Source organism: Chrysemys picta, chromosome 3, assembly GCF_011386835.1.
Source record: "Chrysemys picta bellii isolate R12L10 chromosome 3, ASM1138683v2, whole genome shotgun sequence".
NCBI lineage: Eukaryota > Metazoa > Chordata > Testudines > Emydidae > Chrysemys > Chrysemys picta.
In genome coordinates, this window is record NC_088793.1 from 149,509,318 (window position 1) to 149,522,911 (window position 13,594).

At 48.6% G+C, this 13,594-nt stretch overlaps 1 protein-coding gene and 1 long non-coding RNA gene across 7 annotated transcripts in view; one reads left to right on the plus strand and one right to left on the minus strand.

The window, feature by feature from the left end:
- BTBD9 (BTB domain containing 9) overlaps window positions 1–7,616 on the minus strand; it is a 287,268-nt gene extending 279,652 nt beyond the window's left edge. For 4 of the 6 annotated variants that reach the window (XM_065590545.1, XM_065590547.1, XM_065590550.1 and 1 more), the window contains exon 1: window positions 7,477–7,616. The gene's annotated coding sequence lies outside the window, so the exon portion shown is untranslated. Of the gene's footprint in view, window positions 1–6,947; window positions 7,181–7,476 lie in introns of those variants that run through there. The other 2 variants (XM_065590548.1, XM_065590546.1) reach the window with 2 other exon arrangements.
- A 50-nt stretch (window positions 7,617–7,666) lies between these two features.
- LOC112060511 (uncharacterized) lies at window positions 7,667–12,774 on the plus strand. Its single transcript, XR_002889813.3, has 2 exons — window positions 7,667–7,808; window positions 10,717–12,774. It is a non-coding gene; the product is annotated as an uncharacterized LOC112060511 (long non-coding RNA).
- Window positions 12,775–13,594: the final 820 nt, after the last annotated feature.

A 13,594-nucleotide genomic window follows, 5' to 3' on the forward strand; every position in this document is an offset into this window, starting at 1 on the left:
AAGTTAAGATATTCTGAAATCTCCTGATTCTGAAAATTAATGTAACAGTGTTACAATTAAAAAAAAAAATGTTTTAGTTTGCCTTGCCCCCTACTCCCTTCTTGTGGGAGGGGGAAATTAAAGGGAAAAAACGGGATTAGCTCACTATTCTCTCTCTCTACTAGGCTGCCTTTTGCTGACAAAACTGTGTAGTGTAGACAAGGCCCAAGTGTCCACATGGGGAATTAATGTGCACTAGTTATTCGGCACTAACTTTCTCACATAGATAAGTCCAGAGCACCTTTTTCTGAGTAGCAGCTATTCCACAATGTACAGTGGTAATAGATCAGGGGCAGCTAACTTTTTGGCCTGAGGGCCACATCGGGTTTCGTAAATTGTATGGAGGGCCGGTTAGGGGAGGGGGTCGTGGCCTGGCCCCCACCTCCTATCCCCCCTCCCCGCCCCCGGACTCCTGCCCCATCCACACACCCCCACTCCCTGTTCCCGACTGCCCCCTGGATTCCTGCCGCCCCATCCAACCCCTCCTCTCATTCCTGACACCACCACCCCCGGGACCCCTGCCCCATCCAACCACCCTTTCTCCCTGTCCCTTGACTGCCTCTGGAACCCCTGCCCCCATTCAACACCCTGTTCCCCCCAACGACCACCCCGACCCCTATCCACACCCTCACCCCCACTCCAACCCCCCCTGCTCCATGCCCCCTTACCACGCGGCCTGGAGCACCGGTGGCCAGGGGTGGCTCTATGGTTTTTGCCACCCCAAGCACAGCAGTCAGGTGGCTTTCGGTGGCACGCCTGTGGGCAGTCCACTGGCCACGCGGATTCAGCAGCATGCCTGCGGGAGGTCCATGGGTGCCGCGCCTTCAGCGTCCCCGCCGCCGAATTACCACCAAAGCCGCAGGACTGGTGGACCTCCAGCAGGCATGCCGCCGAAGGCAGCCTGACAGCCGCCCTCACAGCAACCGGCAAGCCGCCCCCCACGGCTTGCCGCCCCAGCCATGCACTTGCTGCGCTGGTGCCTGGAGCCACACCTGCTGGTGACGCTACAGCCGCGCCGCCCGGCTGGAGCCGGGCCACGCTGCCAATGCCCCCACACAACATAGAGACCAGGTCAGGCTGGGCTCTGCACCTGCACTGCCCCAGGAGCTCATAACCCCACCACCCAGAGCATTGCACGGATGGCGGAGCGAGCGAGCTGAGGCTGCGGGGAAGGGGGAACAGCAGGGGAGGGGCTGGAGGCGAGCCTCCCGGGCCAGGAGCTCGGAGGCCGGGCAGGACAATCCCGTGAGCCAGATGTGACCCGCGGGCCGTAGTTTGCCCACCTCTGTAATAGATACTTAGACCCTGAAAGCACCTGTTAATATTATATATACACACACATTGTTATTTATATTCCAGAAGCACTTACAAGATTCCAACCAATGTTAGGGCTCCACTGTGCTAGGCACTGTACTGACTCTCAGTAAGCAGCAGTCCCTGCCTGAAGAGTTTCCATTCTAAACAGACAAAGCAGACAAAGTGCAGGAGAAAGGAACGCAACATGTAAGCAGAAGTTGGACAACTGAGACACGGAGATTAAGTGCCAGGAACTGAACTCAAGTCTCCCTTGAGTTCCATAATCTTTAGACACTATAGTAATTATATCTATACAATTCAAAGGCAAAAAACTACATTAACATAAAGTTGAGGTTGCTTGGTAATATGCTGATAAATGCAAAGTAATGCACATTGGAAAACATAATCCCAACTATACATACAAAATGATGGGCGTCTAAATTCACTGTTACAACTCAAGAAACAGATCTTGGAGTCATTGTGGATAGTTCTCTGAAACATCCGCTCAAAGTGCAGAAGCGGTCAAAAAAAGCTAACAATGTTAGGAACCATTAGGAAAGGGATAGATAGTAAGACAGAAAATATCATAATGCCACTATATAAATCCATGGTACAACCCCATCTGGAATACTGCATGCAGACCTGGTCGCCCTATTTAAAAAAAAATACATTGGAATTGAAAAAGGTACATGTTAGGGCAACAAAAATGATTGTGATATGGAACAGCTTCCATATAATGAGAACTTAAGAAGACTGGGACTTTTCAGCTTGGAAAAGAGACAAGTAAAGGGAGATATGATCGAGGTCTATAAAATCTTGACTGGTGTGGAGAAAGTGATTCAGGAAGTGTTATTTACTCCTTCACATAACACATGAACTCGGGGTCACTAAATGAAATTAATAATCACCTGGTTTAAAACAAACAAAACGAAGTAGTTCTTCACACAATGCACAATCAACCTGTGAAACTTTTTGCCAGGAGATGTTGTGAAGGCCAAAACTATAACAGGGTTCACAAAAGAATGAGATAAGTTCCTGAAGGAGAGGTCCATCAATGCCTATTAGCCAGGATGAGTAGGGATGCAACACCATGTACTGAGCGTCCCTAGCCATCGTTTGCCAGAAGCTGAGAGTGGACGACAGGGGATGGATCACTCAATGATTGCCTGTTCTGTTCATTCTCTCTGAAGCACCTGGCATTAGCTACTGTAGGAAGACCGGATATTAGGCTAGTTGGACCATGGGTCTGACCCATTATGGCCATTCTTATGTTGTCCCCCTGCAGAAATGCTCAGCTGAGCAAAACTCAAATTTCTGAAACCAAGGAAATGCACAGTTAAGGCTGCCCATGGAACCTTAACTCTTCCTTCTTGCAGCAATGCCCCAGTAGGTCTCGTTAACACACACATCTTTGCTCTGCCAGTGCCATAGTTGCTGAAATGTACAAGCGCTTCACCTCCTCTTACAACCAATTCACTCTCACCCACAAGATTCCATCTAACACTTTTAAAGGACAAAAAACTAACAAGAAAAAAAATAAAGGTTGCCCATGCCACATCCTCTCTGGTCCCCTGGAAATGACAGTAGCCAATGTGAATTATTTGCATACACTCCAGGTACAATCAGTGGGTCAGGCATTAGGTGTACCTTCACTAAAGGGTGAAGGCAGTAGTTGGGCCCTGTTGGTAAAGGTGTATTTGTGATATAAGGACATGTGTGGACTATCTTGAGGTGTGTGACAGAGCTGTGATTATGCTCTGAGGAGATCTCTGTTTTGTACCCTTCAGTGTATATGAGCAAAGAGAAGAGCTGCATGTGCACCTTTGGGATCCAGTATGCATCCTTTAAATGCAGAATTATGTAGGTTTGTCAGTAGCAAGGCATAGGGTTTTTATTACAAGAATTGTTGTCAGCAGTGAGGTGGAATATGAGAAGATTTTAATGTTATGATGGTATAGTGACAGTGTAGGTTGAGAAGGTATCCTGTGAATAAGTGTAAGGAGGTTGCAAAAGGCTGTGAGGTTGTTCTTAAATTGTACACGTGTGGTATTCTTTCTGCGGAGTTGGTTAAGTGTCTGTGTGAGGTCTGGATCTGGAACATCCTGAATCTTAAACGAGGTCTACGCTACACACCTATATTGGTATAACTACACCACTCAGGGGTGTGAAAAATCTACATCCCTGAGCAACGTCGTTATACTGACCTACACTTGCAAGTTACAGCGCTGTAAAGCCTCCCCCAGCGCTGTAACTCACTCCCCGTCCACACTGGCAGGGCACTTACAGCGCTGTATCTCCCTGGGTACACCACTGCAGGTACTCCACATCTCCGAGAGGAATAACAGGAATAACAGCTGCAGCAGAGTGTCCAATCCTCTCCATTGTTATGACCGGCTGCAGGAATGCAGAAGTGCCGGTTTCAAAGCTCGTACCACAGAGAAAAGCAAACAGTTTGCAGCTTGCTTTGAGTGAGTAAATGAATGAGCAGGGGGCCTGGAGTTCGGAACTTGCAAAATAGAGAGCTGACATTCTCCAAAAAGCACTCTCTCCCCCACACTCCCTGTCACAATCCAACCCACCCCCCTGTTTTGAAAAGCACGTTGCAGCCACATGAATGCTGGGATAGCTGCCCATAATGCACCGCTCCCAACACAGCTGCAAATGTTGCAAGTGTGGCCACACCACTGCGCTGTCAGCTGTCAGTGTGGACAGACTGCAGTGCTCTTCCCTACTCAGCTGTACGAAGACAGGTTTACCTCACAGCGCTGTACAGCTGCAAGTGTAGCAAGGCCTATGTGAAGACAAGCCTTTCTAGTCCGAAGGGCTAATGCTACTTGTGTCTATATGCATTCTGAGGCACTGCTTGAAGACAGTAGAGGGAAGGTGGCACGGGCAACCTTTCTCCCCCACTCCCTTTTTATCCTTTAACAGTGTTAGATGGAATCCTGTGAGAGTGAATGGGTTGTAAGAAGCTGAAACATACATGCTCTTCACCAACTGTTGAAATTCTTCTTAAATATTCTTCACAATTTGGGCCACCAAAAACTTAGTAGGTGCCATGCATTACCAAAGGTAAAAATTGACTGAGACCATTTTGACCCACATCACAGCAACAGTTTGATCTCTAGCTCTGCACAAACAAAAAACACCACCCTAGAATTAAAAACAAAAAACAAAAAAAACCCCAACCAAACAGCTATTTTATTCAGGGATTATATCTCCAGAAAACCTTGGCTCAAATGACCTCCGATTTGGGTCACTAATCCTACTCTGTATTCCCATGAGGCCTAGCAAATTAAAGAAAAAAAAAAAAAGCCATGAAAACAGGGCTTTGGAGCGGAGCCTGGAGCTGGAGCATGGAGCAGTGGAGCTGCAGGTTTCTGCCCGGAGCTGGAGCGGAGCCAGAGAAGTCACTATTGGTGCCAGAGCGGAACAATTCAAAAATTTGATTGCTCCAGATCCAAAGCACTTAGAAGTGTCGTCCTCCACACATCGATCTGCAGCATACAAGGGTTTGAAAGGTGTGAATAAGAACTCCATGGAGATGAAAACAACCTGAACCAATAACTCAGGCTTTGTCAACACTGGAACTTCGTCAGCAAAACTTTTTGTCGTGTGGGTGGGGTGTTTTTTTTTAACACCCCTGAACGACGAAAGTTTTATCTATGAAAAGCACCAGTGTGAACAGCATGCACAAAGTGGCTGCTGCTCATAGGGGGTGGAATTTTTCTGTCGGCAGGAGAGCTCGCTCCTGCCAACAAACAGCAGCTACACTGCACACCTTTCAGTGGCACAGCCGTGTTGCTAAAATCTGCATAGTGTAGACAGCCTCAGACATGAGAACCACACCATTTATCCCAGTGGTTCGTGAAAGTATAGGTTCGCATGTCCCTCCTAAGTGTTTCAGAGCCTGTGATATGCATTGAGTATGCCCATTCTCAGCTCCCAACACAAAGAGCAAGGATTTCCCGATATCCTAGCTCACATGGGGGCAGGAAAGAGATCAGATTCTCCCAAAAAGTCAAGCTCCCCCCATCCCCCAAAACTGGCTCACATGGAGCAGGATAGGGAGGGGGGGTGTCCAACCTCTGTATATGGGCATGGGCCCTGCAGCTCTTGGCATACACAGACAGCAAAGAAAGGGGCTCTGTCACCCCAAGAGGAGCAAGCCCCCTATATCCCAGCTTATATGAGGGGGCAGGGAGGGTGGCTCAGACCCCCACAGAGGTGCAAGAGCTCTCCAGATATAGGCACAAACACAGAAGGGGAGAATGTGGGGCTGACAGGTACCCCAGCCTCTATTCTACACCAATCCTGCTGACACTCATCCCCATGTCCCCCTTCCCAGTATTCCATCCCTCCAAATCCCATAATCCCCAAGCCTCCCTCACTGCTCCTCTACTACTCACCACTATTTAGCCCCCTCCATTTGCTAGAGATCCAAACCTCTTTTCCCCTATTCCCTCACTCCTCCATCCCCTAATACCCCTCCCAGGAAGCATTCGTGGCTATTTTTTTCCTCCTAAAGACTTTGATTATACCCCCCAAATGAAATTGCCACCACAATTATACCACTCACAAGTTACACCAACCTTCAACCACTTAACCCATACACTCCTTTTACCTTACATGGGGACTTGTGATTAACTTATCCTGTTATTAGACAAGGTGGGTGAAGTAGTATCTTTGATTTGCTCGACTTCTGTTGGTGAGAGACAAACTTTCAAGTTACACAGAAGTCTGAGGAAGAGCTCAAAGCTTGTCTCTCTCACCAACAGAAGTTGGTCTAATCAAAGATATTACCTCACCCACCTTGTCTTTCTAATATCCTGGGACCTACACAACTACAACATCACTGCAAAGGAAGTTATCCTTAGTTATGTTAATTGAAGAGTTAGTTCACAGCCAGTCTCAAAGAGATCTGTGATTCATTCAGTCATTAGTACCTCTCGATTTAACAGTACAAGGCAAAATAAATCAGGGGAGGGGGGTTGTAACAATTGTAACCCTTGCCCAAATGATCCCAAATTTGGATTAATAATGCTACTTTGCACCCCCATGAGGGGCATCAAATTTCAAAGAAATATGAGTAACCTGTAGGATTTCAGACCATGCTTGTAAATTGTGCCATTTTTCTGTATTGATGCATCCACACTGTCCTCAAGTTGGGTTCCCCACAGACTTAGTAGATACCATGCACTAACTTGGGGAAAACTCGGTAGATTGAGACCATTTTGAGCTGCATCGCATCAATAGTTTCATCTCTAGCTCCAAGCCAAAAAAAAAAAGCCACTTAGAAACTCCGAAAAACAGTTACCTTTTTCTAGCCTTATATGGCCACAACCCCTACTTCAGCTGACCCCCAAAATTTGAGTCACTAACGCTACCCTGCACTCTCCTCAAGCACAGCAAATTCCAAAAAAATCCAGCTAAATCCGTCAATTTGAGGGTATTTGGAGAGGTCAAACAGAAGTCATAAAACAACTTTAACTATAGTGGCACTGCCGGGGCACCAAAACAAGTGTCATACTACGGATATTGCTTCCGCCACCCCCTGTTTCCTGCTCCCCACTACAAGCCATTTCAGGTGCACTCCCTCCCTCGCACAATACCAGGGTTTCTGCAGCTGGCCCGTTTGTGCTCCCCAGTGCTGGGGACCACGAATTAGCGCCTCACAGCGCTGTGCTGGGGACCGGGGTCTCTGTTCTGCACCGGCAGCATTCACCGGCCCTGACATGGCGGCGGGTGGGTGTCAACCGCGGCCGGAGGGGAGGGGAGGCAGCGGCTCGGCCAAGGGCCGGTCGGGACGGAGCAGCCTGGACACCCAGCGCGGCGTGCAACCTTTGACACGCGAGAGAGCGGCCGCCCGACGTCGGGCTTCGCACGGGCACCCAAGCACTGGACCCGGCCCTAGCGCAGAACGGGATCCCGAAATCCCCCAAAAGGACGCACGTGAGCCCTCAGGGGGCGGAGGAGCGCGACGGGCCCCGCGGGGAAGGAGCCCGCCCCCCTCACACTCGGGGAGAGGTGCGCGCCCCGTCACCCCCCCTTGCCGGGGCTCTACACCCCCATGGCGGGTGGGGGCAGAGAACAACCCCGGCTGATGCTGCGCCGGGTCAGCAACAGCCCCCCAGGACTCACCGGCCGGAGCGACAGCAGCGCCCTCCCCCTTCCTCTGCTCAGCACCGCGGCGTCACTACGTCATCCTCCCTGCACGTTGAGCTCCCCTAGCAACGACAGACGTGCCTCTACGTGCTGACGTACATAGCAACAAGGGGACGGGGTGGCTGGCTCTATAGCAGAGGTGGGCAAACTACCGACTGCGGGACCGTCCTGCCCGGTTCTTGAGCTCCCGGCCGGGGAGGCTAGTCCCGGGCCCCTCTCCCGCAGCCACGCCGCCAGCGCTCTAGGCGGCAAGGCTGCGCGCTCCTGGCTCCGGCCGGGCGGCCAGACATGCTGCTCTGAGCGGCAAGGTAAGGGGGCCAGGGCTGGGAGGTTGGATAAGGGGTAGGGGATCCCGGGGGCAGTCAGAGGACAGGGGGCGGTTAGATGGGGCAGAGGTTCGGGGGAGGCAGGGGATGGGGAACGGGGGGGATAAGCGTGGGTGTCCCCGGGGGGCCTGTCAGGGGCGTGGGTGTGGATAGGGGGCAGGGCAGTCAGGGGAGGGGTTGGATGGGTCGGGGTTCTGAGGGGGGCAGTCAGGGGGTGGGAAGTGGGAGGGGCCGGGGCCAGGGCCAGGCTGTTTGGGGAGGCACAGCCTTCCCTCCATACAGTTTTGCAACCCCAATGTGGCCCTCGGGCAAAAAGTTTGCCCACCCCTGCTCTGTAGTCACGGCCTCCGGACGTCCCAGCCTTGGGAGCTGTGTGCAAGCGCTGCGGGCCCGTTCCCATCGGCCCTGGTGCCCCGCTGGAGTCAGTAACAATCTGCGTGATTTAGCCTGGAGCCGTGCAGCACGTGGAAATGGCTGAGCACCCATCGCTCCCTGGTACCCAACCCACATGGGGCAGGGGTGTAACGAGTGAGACTATGGAGACAGTGGGGCCTTCTCCTCAGCCCCGACCCCCCAGCTGGGTAGGAACTCACTCCTGTGGGGTCAGGGCTCTCCTGGTGACCCCCTACGTGGTGCTTAGGGGCAGGCTGTATAAGCACCTGAGGTGCCTCCCACTGCTTCCCTCGTTGTCCCACCCTTCCCAAGGTTCCAAGATAACCCCAATCCCACCCGTTTTCAGGGGAGTACCAGAAGGACAGTTATCGGGCTGGGTAAATTGTTGTGAGGTAGCAACAAAAATGATAGTCATTTCTGGGGAATGTCTGTGGCCTTGTATCACAGAAATGTGGGGCTGCATCAAGAGGTCATCTAGTCCGTTCTCCAGTGCTGAGGCAAGGCCAAGTAAACCTAGGTTGTCCATGACAGGTATTTATCTAACCTGTTCTTTAAAATGTCCAATTGGGGGGAGGGATAGCTCAGTGGTTTGAGCATTGGCCTGCTAAACCCAGGGTTGTGAGTTCAATCCTTGAGGGGGCCGCTTAGGGATCTGGGGCAAAATTAGTACTTGGTCCTGCTAGTGAAGGCAGGGGGCTGGACTCGATGACCTTTCAAGGTCCCTTCCAGTTCTAGGAGATAGGAGATGTGGATTCTGCAATTTCCCTCTTCCACACTATTCAAGAGTTTAACTACCTTAGAGTTAGAAACTGTTTGCTAATACCTAACCTAAATCTCCCTTGCTGCAGATTATACCCATTACTCTTTATCCTACCTTCAGTGAACATGAAGAATCAACCACCATTCTCTTTTATAACATCCCTTAACAAATTTGAAGACTGTTATCAGTTCCGCTCTCAGTCTTCTTTCTCAAGACTAAACATGCCAAGTTTTTAAATCTTTTCCTCCTAGATCAAATTTTATAAACCTTTTATAATTTTTGTTGCGGTCCTTTGGACTCACTCCAGTTTGTCCACATCTTTCCTAAACAGTGGCACTCAGAATTGGACACAGTACTCCAGCTGATGCCTCACCAGTGCTGAGAAGAGAAGGACAAAGTAGAGGAGCATCTTACATAGGACGCTCCTGTTCATATACCCCCCATATTATCCTTTTTCTCAATCGCATCACTTTGTTGTCTCTCATTCAATTTGTGATTCATTATAACCCTCAACCCCCCCTATCATCTAGCCAGTTAGTCCCCATTCTATAGTTGTGCATTTAATTTTTTCTCCCTAAATGTAGTACTTTGCACTTGTTTTCACTGAATTTCATCCTACTGATTTCGATTCTCCAATTTGTCAAGATCACTTTGAATTCTAATACAGTCCACCAAAGAGCTTGCAGTCCCTCCTACAGTGGTGTCATCTGCAGATATTATAAGCATACTCTCCACTCCATTATCCAAGTCATTAATGAAAATGTTGAATACTTCTGGAACCAGGACAGTTGCTTGCAGGACCCCACTAGATAAATTCTCAGTTTGACAGCAAGTCATGGGTAACTACTCTTTGAGTACTTGTGGCACCTTCGAGACTAACAAATTTATTTGAGCATAAGCTTTCCATTCTGTGCATCTGAAGAAGTAGGCTGTAGCCCACAAAAGCTTATACTCAAATCAATTTGTTAGTCTCTAAGGTGCCAGAAGTACTCCTGTTCTTTTTGCAAATACAGACTAACACGACTGGTACTCCTGAAATTACTCTTTTGAGTATGTTCTTTCAACCACTTACGTATTCACTTTATAGTAATTTCATCCAGACCAGATTTCCCTAGTTTGCTTATGAAAACATCATGGATCACTGTGCCAAAAGCCTTACTAAAATCACGATATATCATGTCTAGCACTTCCCCCTCATCTGCTAAACCAGTAAGCCTGTCAAAGAAGCAAATTAGGTTGGTTTGGCATGAATCTTCTCTATAAATCCATACTAGCTATTCGTTGTAACCCTATTATCCTCTAGGTGCTTACAGATTGATTGTTTAATAATTTGTTTCCAGTTTCTTTCTAGATATTAAAGTTAGATTGGCTGGTCTGTAATTCCTCAGGTCCTCTTCTCATTTTTAAAAATAGGTACTTTGATTGCCTTTCTCCAAGTACTCCTCCATTAGTTCTCAAAGATAACTGCTAAGGGTTACAAGCAGAAGTGAGATATCAGCTGCTATCACGCCCGCCTGTGGAAAACAGTGCCACTATTCAGAATAGTGGTTTTAAGCATTGTAGTGATACCCCTCTGAACTTCCCTCCCCTTAGTTCCATTTTACCCCTTTCCCCCAGGGCCGAACTCACAACTGGGACTCCCGCTGTGCTGTGTGCCTGCCAAGGAGAAGTGAGAAAGTGGTGTTTCTAACTTGTTTGAATCACTCACAATAGTGCCTCTGTCTATTGTTTCTTTAGCTTCTGCAGATGTGCTCTTGATGGCCTCCTCCCGCACACCAGCTGAGCAGCTCTGGCAGATAAGGAGACGAAACAGGAGGAGTAAGGAAGACATGTTCTGGGAGGTGATGCAATCCTCTGATGCTTCCAATTGCGAGCAGAGAGTACGGAGAGAGGCTATCAATGAGAAATGGTGTATGAATAGCCAGGAGTGGAAACAGAGGCAGGAGTGGAAACAGAGGCAGGAGTGGATGATACAGCTGCTACAGGACCAAACAGACATGCTGAGGTCCCTGATTGAACTGCAGACGGAACACATCCATGCTTGCCTCTCCCTGCAGCCCATACAGAACTGCTTTTCATGCCCTCCTCACTTCCCACCCTCCACATTCCTTGCATGTTCTCAAGCTGTCTCAGTACCCCATGCAACTCACCCCAAGGGACATGTATCACAATGACAACTGGACATATATCCCCCTGGTGAGAGCCTCATTTGAAAATGTGCTCTTAATTTTCATACCCCTTGCAGAACATAGTAATGTGTCTATCACTATTGAATAGAAGTGTCCATATAGAAAGATAAGGAATCTTTATTTCTCCCCTACAAATGCTGATTGCTACTGAAATTCATACACGGGGCAATCAGTGCATTTGCAGTGTAAAATTAACGCGCACACAGCAATCATTAGAAGGTTCATACTACGGGGCAAGAAAACAATGCCTGGCTAAATGCATTACAGACACATTACTGGGGGTTACTGTCAAAATGCTCCTTCAAAGCCTCCCTGATTCAAATATCCTCCCCCCTCCCCACTCCATTGGCCCCTCTATCAGCCTTGGTATGTGGCTGCTCAAAATCAGCAGTCAGCCAATCCACGTCAACACACTACCCCTGAGGAAATTTCTCTGTTAGCTTCACAAATGTTATGCAGAGCACACCATGCTGCTATGACCATAGGAATATTTTCCTCATTGATGTCTCACTTGCCAAAAAGGCAGCACCAGTGACCCTTTAATTGGCCAAAGACACATTCAACAGTCATTCTGCACCTTCTGAGCCTGTTGTTGAAGCGCTCCTTGCTGCAGTCAGGGTTCCCAGTGTAAGGCTTCATGAGCCACAGGAGCAAGGGGTAGGCTGGGCCTCCAAGGATCTCTATTGGCATTTGGTCTGGAAAGAAAGTCCCAGCTTGCAGCTTTCTGTACAGGCCAGTGTTCCTGAAGATGCATGTGTCATCCACCTTCCCTGGCCACCCTGCCTTGCTGTCAGTGAAACAATCCCAGCGACCCACCAGAGCTTGCAATACCCTAGAAAAGTAGCCTTTTCTGTTGATGTACTCCTTCGCAAGGTGATGTGGGGCCAAAATGGGGATCTGCATGCCATCTGTTGCCTCACTGTAGCTTGGGAATCTGTGACACTTTGAGGCACAGTGTAGCACCCTGTAACCCCCATATTCATCATTTGTATATGGTTATGATATTTCATAAAGCATGCCATGTAAGATACTATATGAAAGGTCATGATCTGCTGAAACCCATCATTTTATCAAGATATGCATATCATTAGTGTGTATGAAGTTATGACATTTTGCTATATGGTTGTTACTGAATTATGTTGTGAGTTTGGGAGTGATCCAGTGCTAGTTCTCCAGTTACAACAACGGAGGTAACCCGCACCCAGGCAGAGTGGGTTATGACCATTGACCAGAGAAAATTGTAAACAAGAGATCTACAATTCAATAAGATAGTTGCACCAGCCCCACACAATGAAAATTGCTCAACTCTGACTCAGTTATGTAAGCACCACACAATAGGGATTGCTCAACCTGTGACTCTGCAAGGACATGCCCACACCAGGACCTTTCCAGGGACATGGACTGAAAGAACACTGGGAAGACAAAGACTTGAACTGAGGAGACTGGTCCCAGGCTGAGGAGGAAATTCAGCCTGTGTATTAAGAACTATAATCTACCTGCAACATCCGGCAGGGTGAGAAAAGCTATTTGATTCAACTCGTGCTTAGTCTAAAAGTTTAGGATTTAGAATGCCTAGTTACTTTGAGAAAATAAAAAGTAAACCTCTCTGATGTTTATGCCTACCATTTATAATCACTTTTTTTTTAAAAATCTATCTTTCTGTAGTTAATAAGCTTACTTTAATGCTTTATTGTTACCAGTGAGTTTATCTAAAGTGCTTGGGAAATCTGCTCAGGTTACAAAGGCTGGTGAATGTCCACCTTCCTTTAACGACGCAATGAACTAATTAATAAGCTTGTACAGTTCAAGAGGTCTTGAGCAGTGTAAGATGGTATATTTCTGGAATGCAAGGTTGGGGATGTGGGAGATTTACTGGTGTTTCCCTGTGTGTAGTTCATGAGTGACTTGAAGAGTATTCATGCAACTCAGCAGGGTATGCCTCTGCATGCTGGTGGCTAAGTGATAACAGTGCCTGGTGGAGTTTGCTGCTTATCACAGGCAAAGCACTGTGAGAGACAGCCCAGGCTGGAAAGTTAAGGGGGCATAGTAGTCCCACAGTTTCAGGTTGTACCCCGGGGATCCCATCACAGAATCCCATTGCTACAAACCATCCACTATTTCCCGCACATTGCCCAGAATCATAGTCCTTTGAAGCAGGAGACGATTAATGGCCCTGCACACTTACATCACTACAACCCCCACAGTGGGCTTCCAAACTGATTTGCAACTGATCAGTAGTAGTTTGGAGTTGCCAGCATCCACACGATTGCCACTCCCTTCTCCACCGCTAGGGCAGCTCTCATTTCGGTGTCCTTGTGCCAGAGGGCAGAAGTGAGCTCCACACACAGTTCCAGGAAGGTGGCTTTGCACATCTGAAAGTTCTGTAGTCATTGCTCATCATCCCATACCTGCATAACAATGCAATC